The 10,933-nt window shown below is 39.7% G+C and overlaps 1 pseudogene; it reads left to right on the top strand.

Moving 5' to 3' along the window:
* The first annotated feature begins 4,290 nt into the window (after positions 1–4,290).
* LOC105099353 (lysine-specific demethylase 3A-like) lies at positions 4,291–9,435 on the top strand (annotated as a pseudogene).
* Positions 9,436–10,933: the final 1,498 nt, after the last annotated feature.

The raw sequence follows: 10,933 nt of genomic DNA, 5'->3' as shown, positions 1-10,933 counted from the left end.
AATATTCAAGAAGAATGTAATGCTTTTTGTCTCAGAATAAGCTTGTGGGATATTTAAGCTTAAGGCTTCTATGAGGAGGAAGGCTGCTTTTCAAGATCTTAGCTCCTTTTGTACCTTTTACATTTTCCCAGCAGAGAACTCACAGTTGGTACCTCTACAAATTCATATTTTTTAGCTGTATTTCATGACACAATGTGTCCTGAGTTCAACTAAGGAAAATATCCTGTAGTCCTATAAAAGCAAAACTCTTTCCTTTTTTAGAGCACTCACCATCCATTACAACACCTCAATCTTACCAGGATTGATGTATTTCCTAGGGAAGTTTTCTCTCTTAGATGACTGCAGTTGATGATGGATTAGTCCATTCACATGACCTGTACAAATGTGGCTATTCTGGTAGGTAAGTTATCAGAAAGGCCTTTGACTTGCCTCAAATACCAGATACAGACCTTGCCTCTTGGACTGAGAAACTTTTTAGTGAGTCAGAGGAACAGGTAATTGCATTTAATCTTATGTAAACCAACCACCAGGAAACATTTGCTACTTATTCCATAATCATTTCTCCCTATTTCCCCATCACCCCTTGTATTCCATCCATACGGCAAAGCTCATCAAAGAGGGAAAACATTGCTAACCGTATTTACCTTCTGCTCAGCGTGAGAACACTTGTCTTTGTGCAGTGAATGTGTCCACTTATAATTAAACACTCTGATACTCTGAAAAACATGACGTGTGTTAATGAACCATTGTCCACACACAAAATACTGCTGTCTTCTCCTTACAAATAGGATGTGATTGATACTGGACCAGACACTGGGATTTATTTCCATTAGTCATGGTGGATTTTCACAGAGCCATCCACACGTGTGTGCCTCGTTGCTGGTGACCTTATAAGCAATTTGAGAGGCAGTTGAAAGAGGGTTAGGAATGTAAGTCAGACCTGGAGTCTTTAATCTTGTCCAGGTCTATTCTTGTTCATGGGGTGATGTAAACTGGTCACCCAGCAGCTGCATCATTGTTGCTTTTAGGAAAACCTCATACAATCATTTACAAGTGAACCAGAACAAACCACACCCAACTAGGCTGTAGGAACTGACCCTGCTCCTCAACAGAGGCACCCTGATAACCTTTCTATCTTCTCCATCTTTAGTTTCTCCCTACCCTCTTTTATTTCCATTTTGAGAATACTGTGACAAGATTTAGAGAAGTCTTCAAGGTTTCTTTTTTAGTGTTGTCCTAATGCTCCCTGCATATCTGCTTCTCACTTTAAATTAAAGGAAACAGTTGGGGTGGCTGTATTTGTAGGCTTACTTTGGCTCATTCATTTAATTACCAAACTAAATACTGTCTGAACTAACTGCTCCCACTTCAGTTTTGCCATATTTTCATTCTTCTATTAGCCTGAGAGCCACTACACACTATTTTTCAAATAAATGACTACTGAACACAAAACAAGAGTAGACCTGAGGACCAGGGGTGGTCCTCACTTCAGATTTGTATTTGACTCACTTCAAATACATTGAGTGAATGTTGAGACTGAGGCCTGGCCGTCCTTTCTGACTGTACAGCCAGTGGACATACTTTCTACTGAAGTTAAGTGAAATTTTTATTGCTAGTGTCCTACATCAGAACCATATCAGCATTTTCCAATGAATGCCTATCCAGTGCTTAGTCAATGGAATGAAGGTATAACTGAAAAGGGGGCATCGGCATCCTGGTTCAGGTAAAGTATAAGTTAAATAGTTTCTGGTGGTCTGGCTTGGAAGCCCGACCACCATTTCTAATCTGACACAGAAACATATTTTCCCACTGAAACAAACAGTTAGCTTAACACACAACCTAATGCTTTTAAGTTAGAAACTAACAGGAACACCTGTGCCCAACCGAGAGGCAAGGGAAGGTCAGAAAAAACTCAATACATGAACAGGCAGAATTTATACTGTGTATGGGAGTAAATTTATTTCAGAGACTGGGAGTGAGAAAATGTATTGTATGGGTCAGCAGAGTTGACCAGGATATAGTGATTCCAGATATACTTTGAGGAGAGAATAATAAGGAGGTCTTTTGAAGAGGTGACCGAGCAGTAATCCAGAAAAGCTGCACAACGAAAACAGGAAGGATCACTTTCTAGTGCTGCAGTGTCCAAAGATGTGGGTCCAATGAAAAAAAAGTATCATTTTGCTGCCCTTGGGCCATTAGCTAAAATGCCACAGGCAATACCGACATGACTCCCTGTTAAGAACCTTGGACCTTCCAAGATTTCTTCCAGCTCTATGATCTGAGTTTTCCTTGAAAAGATATTTCACTCACACAGCTAAGAAGATTTAATAATTTCTTCTCGCTTTTCTAGCAGAAAAGCTACTTAAGGAAGTGGGATTGGAACAGACAAACCATTCACTGATGGTCCTTTAACGGGGCAAAAACTATTCTAGGCAATTTCATCCTCAAATCTTGGCAACCGGAACCAGCGCGTTCTTATTGGACAATAGCGCCCCCTAGCCTGCATGCCTGCATAGCCCGAGGCTGGGCTGTCTCAGATTCTGTAGGAAATCATTAAGCTTTGTTAGTGAGAGATACTCTTCATACAATGTCTCCTTATTTGTTTACGCAATTTATAGACTTCAAGAGTGTTGCTCCGTCTTCAAGTTAAAGGAAACCGTTTTTCATTTTAGGGAAATGAATAGCACCACACCCAAGACCTCCTCTACATCCCTTGACTTTTAATTTTTATAACCTGATTTTCAGATATTTTGTTCCCACTAAGAAGTTGATAGCAAGACATACTGATATATGTGACAAAGTCACTGAGTATATTATGATCATTTATTTGTGCCTATAGTATTAGGTGGAAACATATTGTATTTCTTTAAACCTTTAAACTGTGTTTGAGCCACAAAAATGGCTCTTTTTTGTATGATTCACACTGATTTCTAGAAGGATAGATAAAAACCTGGGGAGAGAAGTAGGGACTGAGAAACATTTGAGAAATAGATTTACCTTTCTCTATGTATTCTTTGAAATCCAAGGATTTTTTTTTTTACCGTGTTCAAAAAATTAATATAAATATCTTAGGAAGAGAAAAAAGTTAAATATGTGGTCATTAACTTTCCCAGACTGACTTGAAGTTGGGTTTGTTTTTTTTAGATTTTAAAAAATTATATAAGTTACAGGTGTACAATATAATGATTGACAATTTTTAAAGGTTATACTCCATTTACAGTTATTACAAAATACTGGCTGGATTCCCTGCATTGTACAGTATATCCTTGAAGCTTATTTTATACCTAATAGCTTGTACCCCTTAATCCCCTGCTCCTATATTGCCCCTCTCTCCTTCCCTCTCTCGACTGGTAGCCCCTAGCTGGTTCTCTCTAAGTCTGTTTCTTTTTTGTTATAATCACTAGTTTGTTGTACTTTTTAGATTCCACATGTAAGTGGTATCATACAGTATCTGTTTCTTAAACTAGCTGATAATCTATTATTTTCAAACTTCTGGCAAATAACTTTAAGAAATATATCCTAAGGAAATTTACCATCTGATTACACTATATATATGTGCAAGCATTTTTTATTGTTTTAGGATAGTGGAGAATTTCAATGTAGATGAGAGTTTGTATAAATAAAATATGACACATTCATCTATTGCAGTACTATGTAGGCACTGCTGTTTGACTTTCAGTAACCTTTGTAATTTTTTTGATAGCCAGATATGATGGACTGGGTAAAAGGAACTGCTGTCAATTGGCCTTTAGTAACCAGGTGGTGAGGTATGCATTGGGCTGTGGGGGAGCACCCTAAGTCTTATGATTAGGTCTCAGCCTTCCAGTGAGCTACAGTACTGGACTGGGAACTTCACAAGTGCTTCTCAGTTTTTTCCTCCCCCCGTAGGTGGGAGGTCTGGCTAGAGTGGGCTGGCGCTGGTATTCTTCCCCCACATGAAAGGCTAGAGCCACCTGGAGTGAGGATTTCCCTTCCCCCAGGTGAGTTAGGCGCTGACAATCCTCCAGCAGGTCAGGCTGTGGTTAACTAGTTTCTCCTGTGGGCAGGCATTGTTAAGACTAACGGAGTGCGCTGGCGTATTTCAAAATGGGTCCTTTTTCCTTCCTCCTGCTGAAAGCAGGCGGGAACTTCTCTCCAACATTTACTGTGGAAACCTGCTCAAGCTCCTGGAAGTGAATATTGTGGGGGTTCCCTATGCCTGGGTCCCCTGGGGTTTTTAACTCTCAGAGTTGTCGCCGCTGAGCCTCCAGAAATTCGTCAGTTACGGTTCCGGTTTTCTTCCCTGCGGTGATGTCTGCCAAGTGCATTTCTGCTCAGGTAAGCCGTGACCCCCTGTGTTTGCCTGTCTGTCTCTCCAACCTTGGGGGCTGACATTTGCCATGTACCCTCCCCTCTTTCATGGATCCAAGAAGAGTCACTGATTTTTCAGTGTTTTGTGCTTATTTTTAGGCTGGAGTGCCTACTACCAAGCTCTTTAAACACAGAATGGGAAACGGCTTGGAATGGGCCTTGAGGGTATTATACTAAGTGAAATAAGTCAGACAGAGAAAGACAAGTCCTGTATGATATCACTTATATGTGGAATCTGAAAAAAAAAAGTTGAATTGATAGAGTTTTCTACCCTGGTTTCCAGGAGCTGAATGAAGGGTAGGAGATACGGGGAGATGTTGGCCAAAGGTATAAACTTCCAGTTATAACCTGAATAAGTTTTGGGGATCTGATGTACAGCATGATGATTATAGTTAACAATACTGTATTATTTACTTGAAGTTGCTAAGGAGTAGATCTTAAGTGGTCTCACTATAAAAAACAAACCATAATTATATGACCTAATGGAGATGTTGGCTAACACTGTGGTGGTCATTTTGCAATAGTGTATCAGACCAACATATCGTACACCTTAAACAATGTTATAGCTCAGTAAAAATGAAAAAGAAGAAAAAAAGATAGATTCCTAGAAGTAGAATCACTGGGTTAAGGAGTGTGAACATTTAAAGGATTTTGGTAAGTCTTGCCCAATCATCTTCCAGAAAGTTGAGCTAATTTGTAGTCCCTCACCTGCTCTGAATAATATCCGCCCGCCTTTATTTTGTCAACCGTTGCTAAGTTGATAGGTGAAAATGGTATCTCACTGTTATTTTACAGAATTTATCTTTGATTACTAGTGAGACTGAATATTAAATTTTTTTCTAGTAAAATAAATTACTGGAATCCTTAAAAAAAATATTACAAAAGAAATGGAAGAAGTCTATTGGGCGAATGGAGCCAGAGGAAAAGCTGGGGATAGGAAAGGAAGGTAAACTACCAGGAGCCCCCAAATGGAAAACGTGGTCCAAAAGAGAGCCCCTGCAGAGAAGGTGTGAGGGCGCTTGGTCTGAGGAAGGACTGCTGTGAGGCTCCATGTTGGATTGCAATTGGATCAGAGACCTGCCAGCCAGGCAACTGCCCAGACTTCCTGTGAAGAAGAACTTCACATAGCCTGCCTTGGGGCCTATGCCTGCTGATCTTTCAGTCCACACTCTGGGGGAACTGTCCTCTGTCTGTACCATGTTCCCACCAGCTGATGTCCAGCATGACTGTGCTTAGTCCATGCCCCCAGTTTTCTTCCTGCCGCTGCCTGGCTGCCCACTGAGACATCTACTTGCAATGTCCTCCGGGCACCCTGTTTACCGGAGGGGACCTGTTGGTGTGGTGGAGGTGTAGAAGGGACGGGGCTGACAAACGGATTATGCTGCAGAACCCTAAGCTGGACCGGTGGGGAGTGAACTCTCCTGTGCTGTCTGAACACACGGGACTAGGTCTGGAAGGAAGTACACAAATTAGGATAGGGCTTTTTGACCTCTCTGTGGGGAGCTTTTTCCCAATATTTTTATACAAGAAGGTTTTGACTTTGTTTCTAAATATCAGCACCTTAATGACTATGGCTTTGATTGGTTTTTACAGTTACAATATACTAACTTTTCTATTCTCATTTTGATTTTACTGGAATTATTTTCTGGGTAAATTTTCTAATGATGATTTATATTGATGATGGCACACAGTATATGAACTTTATTTGGGTGCATTATTACTACCAGATCTAATTCTGCCAGGTCAAATTTGCAAATCTTTTTCAAGGAGATTGTATTTTTCCATTAATTTAGTCACATTTTTATTGTGTAGAGTTTTAGCGATTTTCTGGTTTGTTTTTTCTTCTAAGAAAGCCTAAATATTCCTGGGTGAATGTGTGCAGTTATCCTTCAGCTGCTGTCCTATTATAATGAAGTGGGGTCCAGACCACAGGGGGAGACAGAAGAAAGGAGGCAGGCACAGAAAAGCAGGAAGACTGGGTGATGGGAAGATGAGATTGGGTGGTGGGAAGATGAGAGGACATCTGTTTAATCGGTCCTGTTTGCTCCGTGATGTGGGAGGCGAGGCAGGCAACTAAGAGTGGCAGAGTAGAAGGGCACAAGTGCGCTTTTGGAGAGAGAGGAATGTGTGATGGAGTTATTTTTGAGAGAGGAGAAGCTATCATATTGACAAAGTATGGAAGGATTGTTGGTTAGCGTTAAGTGCTCTTTTAAGCTGTGTGGTCATGGATTTTCAGTGAGACTAGTTGCGCGGTTTTTTTTCTCCACTACGTTCAGCTGCTTGTGTTCAGGAGCGTGGCAGAAGGTTGAGCTTCACCTGGGTTGGAGTTTGGCGAGGTGTTCCTGGCTGAGGGAGAAAGCATCATTCCCATGATTAACTCTTTTCTCTCCTGCATCATCAGACTGTTACTGTTTATTTCCTTTGGTATAAAACATGTCCAGTTCCTATCATCCATAAATAACAACAAATATGAAACCAAATACAAACAAGCAAAACCTTCCTTTTACCTTAGTGGTTGACCAATGTCAACAACCACCTATCCCTACATTTCTTATTTAGTCAGATTTTCTACTTCTTGCTTCCCAAGGCTTTCCTGACCTAATATACCTAAAATAATGTCAGTTTAGTCATCCTAGGCACTGTTTCCCTGAGGTGAGTGATGAAAGAGAAAAGGGAGCTGTGTGAACACAAGTCTCACACAGATTCTAGGAAACCTTATTTATTAGGTTTTTAGAAATTTTTTTTTTTTTTTTTTTTTTTTTTTTTTTTGCTGTTCTGCTTTTGTTTGTACTAACAATGAAGGAATTAGTTTACGACTGCCTTTAACCAAAAATGTGGTGGGGGCTGATGTAGATATAGAAAATACATCCTGGCCAGTGTTGGAGGCTACTATGTCAAATGATGATTTCTGAAAAGGAAGCCAAGTCAACTGTGGAGGCACACAGTAAGAGCATCTCTTGGAGGGTTGCTAGGGAGCCAGTGGCCAGGTGTGTTCAAGAAACGTGTGATGTGTGTGATACCACCATCTTCAACTTGTATGGGTTGCATCCTCAGTGTGAATTTGGAGTGTGTGTGGACTGCTACCAAATGAAGGAGAAAAACTGCCAACAGGATGTTACCTACAAGACTTTTCCTTGGCTGAGATACATGAGAAGTCAGGTACATGAACCAAGGAACTTGATGTCTACACAGATCATTCTTAGAAAAGCTCTGTATGACGCTGAAGATGGTTCATTTTGTAAGAGCAAAATGTGGAATAAAGGCAAATTGTTCAAACAGGCAGTTTGAGTTCTTTTCAAAATCGACCTCAAAGGAAGACATAAAACAGAGTTCCTTAGTTGGGAAAAAAAATCTCTTGATGCTGTGCTCCTGCAGAATCCCTCAGTGTTGGAACCAGCAGCTGTGAGAGGGGCCGCAGCCTGCAAGCTGGCTAGCTTCATGAAATCGGCTTGTCCAGGCAGCACTTCCCCTTTAGAATGGCTGACAGATCTTGCCCACAAGGGAAGAAAAAAGACATAAAGTGGACTTAAGAATACACCAAAAATCCTTGATGGTATTTTTCCTTCTTTAGCAGAAAATATGTCTTCCTCTGATGTGTGTAAGAACGTCGAGGATGCGTGACATACCTAGCATTAGGGTAATTGCTTGCTGTGCTTGCAGGATCCCAATAACAAGAGCAACTGGAACGTACTGGGGGAGTACTGGAAACCGGGCAGCCAGTGATGCTGTCTGGAGTGCTTCATAACTTGAACACTGAATTTTGGAAACCTGAATCCTTCAGCAAAGAGTTTAGTGACCAGGAAGGAGATCTAGTTAATTGTAGAACTGTCTTAGTCTCAAGTTGCTGTAACAAAACACCACAGACTGGATAGCTTAAAAAATAAACATCTATTTATTACAGTTCTGGAGGGTGGGGAGTTCAAGATCAAGGCTCCAGTAGATTTGGTATCTCGTGGGGCCCACTTCTTGGTTCATAGGTGGCTGTCTTCGTTGTGTCCTCATTTGATGGAAGAGGGCAGTGGAGCTCTCTGGGGTCTCTTTTCTAAGGGCGCTAATCCCACCTATGGGGGCTCTGCCTTCAAACCTAAGGCCTCACCTCCAAATACCATCACACTGGGGATTAAGTTTCAACATATGAATTTTGGGGGGACACAAACATTTAGTCTATACCAAAGACCAATGAAATCATCACAGAATACATGGTAAGAGACTTCTGGAATGGATTTGGAGATATTCCCTATCTCTTGGAAAATGATATAGAATTATTGATGTGGAAATTTAAGGACTGGCCATCGGGGGAAGTTTTAGAGATATGATGCCCTCCAGGTTTGATGATCTCATGGCCAACATTCCATTGCTTGAATACACGGGTGAGATGACAAATTGAATTTTGTCTCTAGGCTGTCAGACTACTTTATTTGGCCAGATTGGGGTCCCAAGACATATAATGCTTATGGGTTAATTATTCCAGAAGATCAGAAAATGTGGAGCAATGTCTTTACTGAGACATGTCTGATGCAGCTAATGTCCGGGTCTGTGTGGGAATTCCCAAAGGACAGAGTGACCAAGAAATCCTTAAAATTGTGCAAGATGGAAATTCTCATGAATTCACAATCAAGCAATTTATTGGAAGAAAGGAGAAGTCAGGAGCCCCTGGCAAATATATGCTGGTGAAGAGATGAGAATTCTTTAAAGGCATCAGAAGAGCAAATTCAGGAAAACCCTTCAGCCATGATTCTATCAGTTTTCAGACCTGGTATTTAGACTGATTGCTAAGAAAGCATCTTTATCAAGAGTGTGGAGTTCAAGGCTGGGCTATTATACAGTTCCTCTGGGATGTGGCATTTATCCCAGTTGGAATTTCATAAAAGGTTCATAACTTAATAGTTGTATCAAAGTGACCGAATATTTTGTCTCTCCAGAGCATGTTAAACAATGTTTCTGGCTTACTCACGAATTCTGCTATCTGTCCTAAACTCATACTAATTGTGAAGATAAATTACGGTGAAGAATGTTATCTTCCACACAGTGAAAGATGCACTTGCTATACTGAAAGCGAGAAAATCCAGTTTGGGCAAACCCTAAGGGTCACAGAGATGCCGTAACTCCTGCACAGTGAGAGTTACTGGCAGCTGTTCAAACTCCTCAGGCAGGATTCCTGTGGACTTTGAAAACCATGTTACTTTACTTAAAAACAAAACAAAACAACTGTACCCAACTTTTGAGAGATACATAGACCCTGTCTAATATGTATTTCTAGTATTTACAGAGACTATATATGTGTAATAACTATTTAAAGAACATACATCCTTAAACTGTGACTTCTAGTACAAAGCTTTTACCAAGCTTATAAAAACAAAACTTCTTATCAGTCCTGGAACAATACCTGCATTTATCCCCTAGTTCCCTGGTTGAAGAGCTTAGTCAAACTGTACTTAGAACTATTAGGAATCACTCTGCACAGTTTATTTGGATTGTATTTTGTTTTGTGTTTGAGCACCCCTTCTTTGCCCTTCAGGATTCAGAAGAGCAGTGGTAAAAATGAACAATGAATGATGCAGTTCTTATTGTATTGCATAGGATTGGCATTATACAGCAGAAATCCATATGAGAAATACTGTACAATTCTGAGTTAATCATTTTTATTAAATAAAATTTATTTATTTAACGGAAGCATTGATAATTTTAAGTATTAAGCATTTAAGAATTTTGTGTTAAACTATTCATATAATTTTTAAAAGCTTACAAAATACCTTTGGCTAAGAAAAAAAGTGATGTAGCATTAAAACATGTAAGGCAAAAGCTAATGGAATTACAAAGAAAAATAGATGAATTCACTATCATAATTGGAGACTTCAGTGCCCATCTATCAGAATGGACAGATCCAATAGGCAAAAAGTCAGTAAGGACACAATTGACCTCAACAACATCATCAATCAACTGGATATAATAACATCTACAGACCACTTCATCCAACAACAGTAAAATATACACTCTTCTCAAGCTCACATGGAGCACTCACCAAGATGAACATTCACCAAGACCACATTCTGGAGTAAAACACACCTTAACAAATTTAAAAGAATAGAAATCATGCAATGCCTGCTCTTTGACTGCTATTTGAACAAAATATTCAGTCACTTTGATACAACTATTAAGTTATGAAGCTTACATGGAATTCCAACTGGGAATTAACTAGAAATGAACAACAGAATGATAATTTGAAAGTCCCTGAATAGGTTGTGATTAAGCAACACACTTCTAAAATAACACATTAGTCAAAGAAGATGAATTTAAAAAATACTTTCAACTAAATGAAAATTAATGCAACTTATCAAAATATGAGATGCACTGAAAGCAGTGTTAGGAATAAAAATCATAGCATTGAATGCATATATTAGAAAAGGATAAATGCCTACAACCAATAATCTATATTTCCACCTCAGGAAACTAGAAAAAGAAGAGTGAATTAAATCCAAAGTAAGTAGAAGAAAAGAAATAATAAAAATTAGATCAGGAATCAATGAAATTGAAAGAACCACTATGGAAAATAGCATGGCGGTTTCTCAAAAAGTTAACACTA

This window comes from Camelus dromedarius, chromosome 4 (genome assembly GCF_036321535.1).
Source record: "Camelus dromedarius isolate mCamDro1 chromosome 4, mCamDro1.pat, whole genome shotgun sequence".
NCBI lineage: Eukaryota > Metazoa > Chordata > Mammalia > Artiodactyla > Camelidae > Camelus > Camelus dromedarius.
Note: the sequence above shows the minus strand (reverse complement) of the source record. Positions and strands in the feature narration are given on the sequence as shown.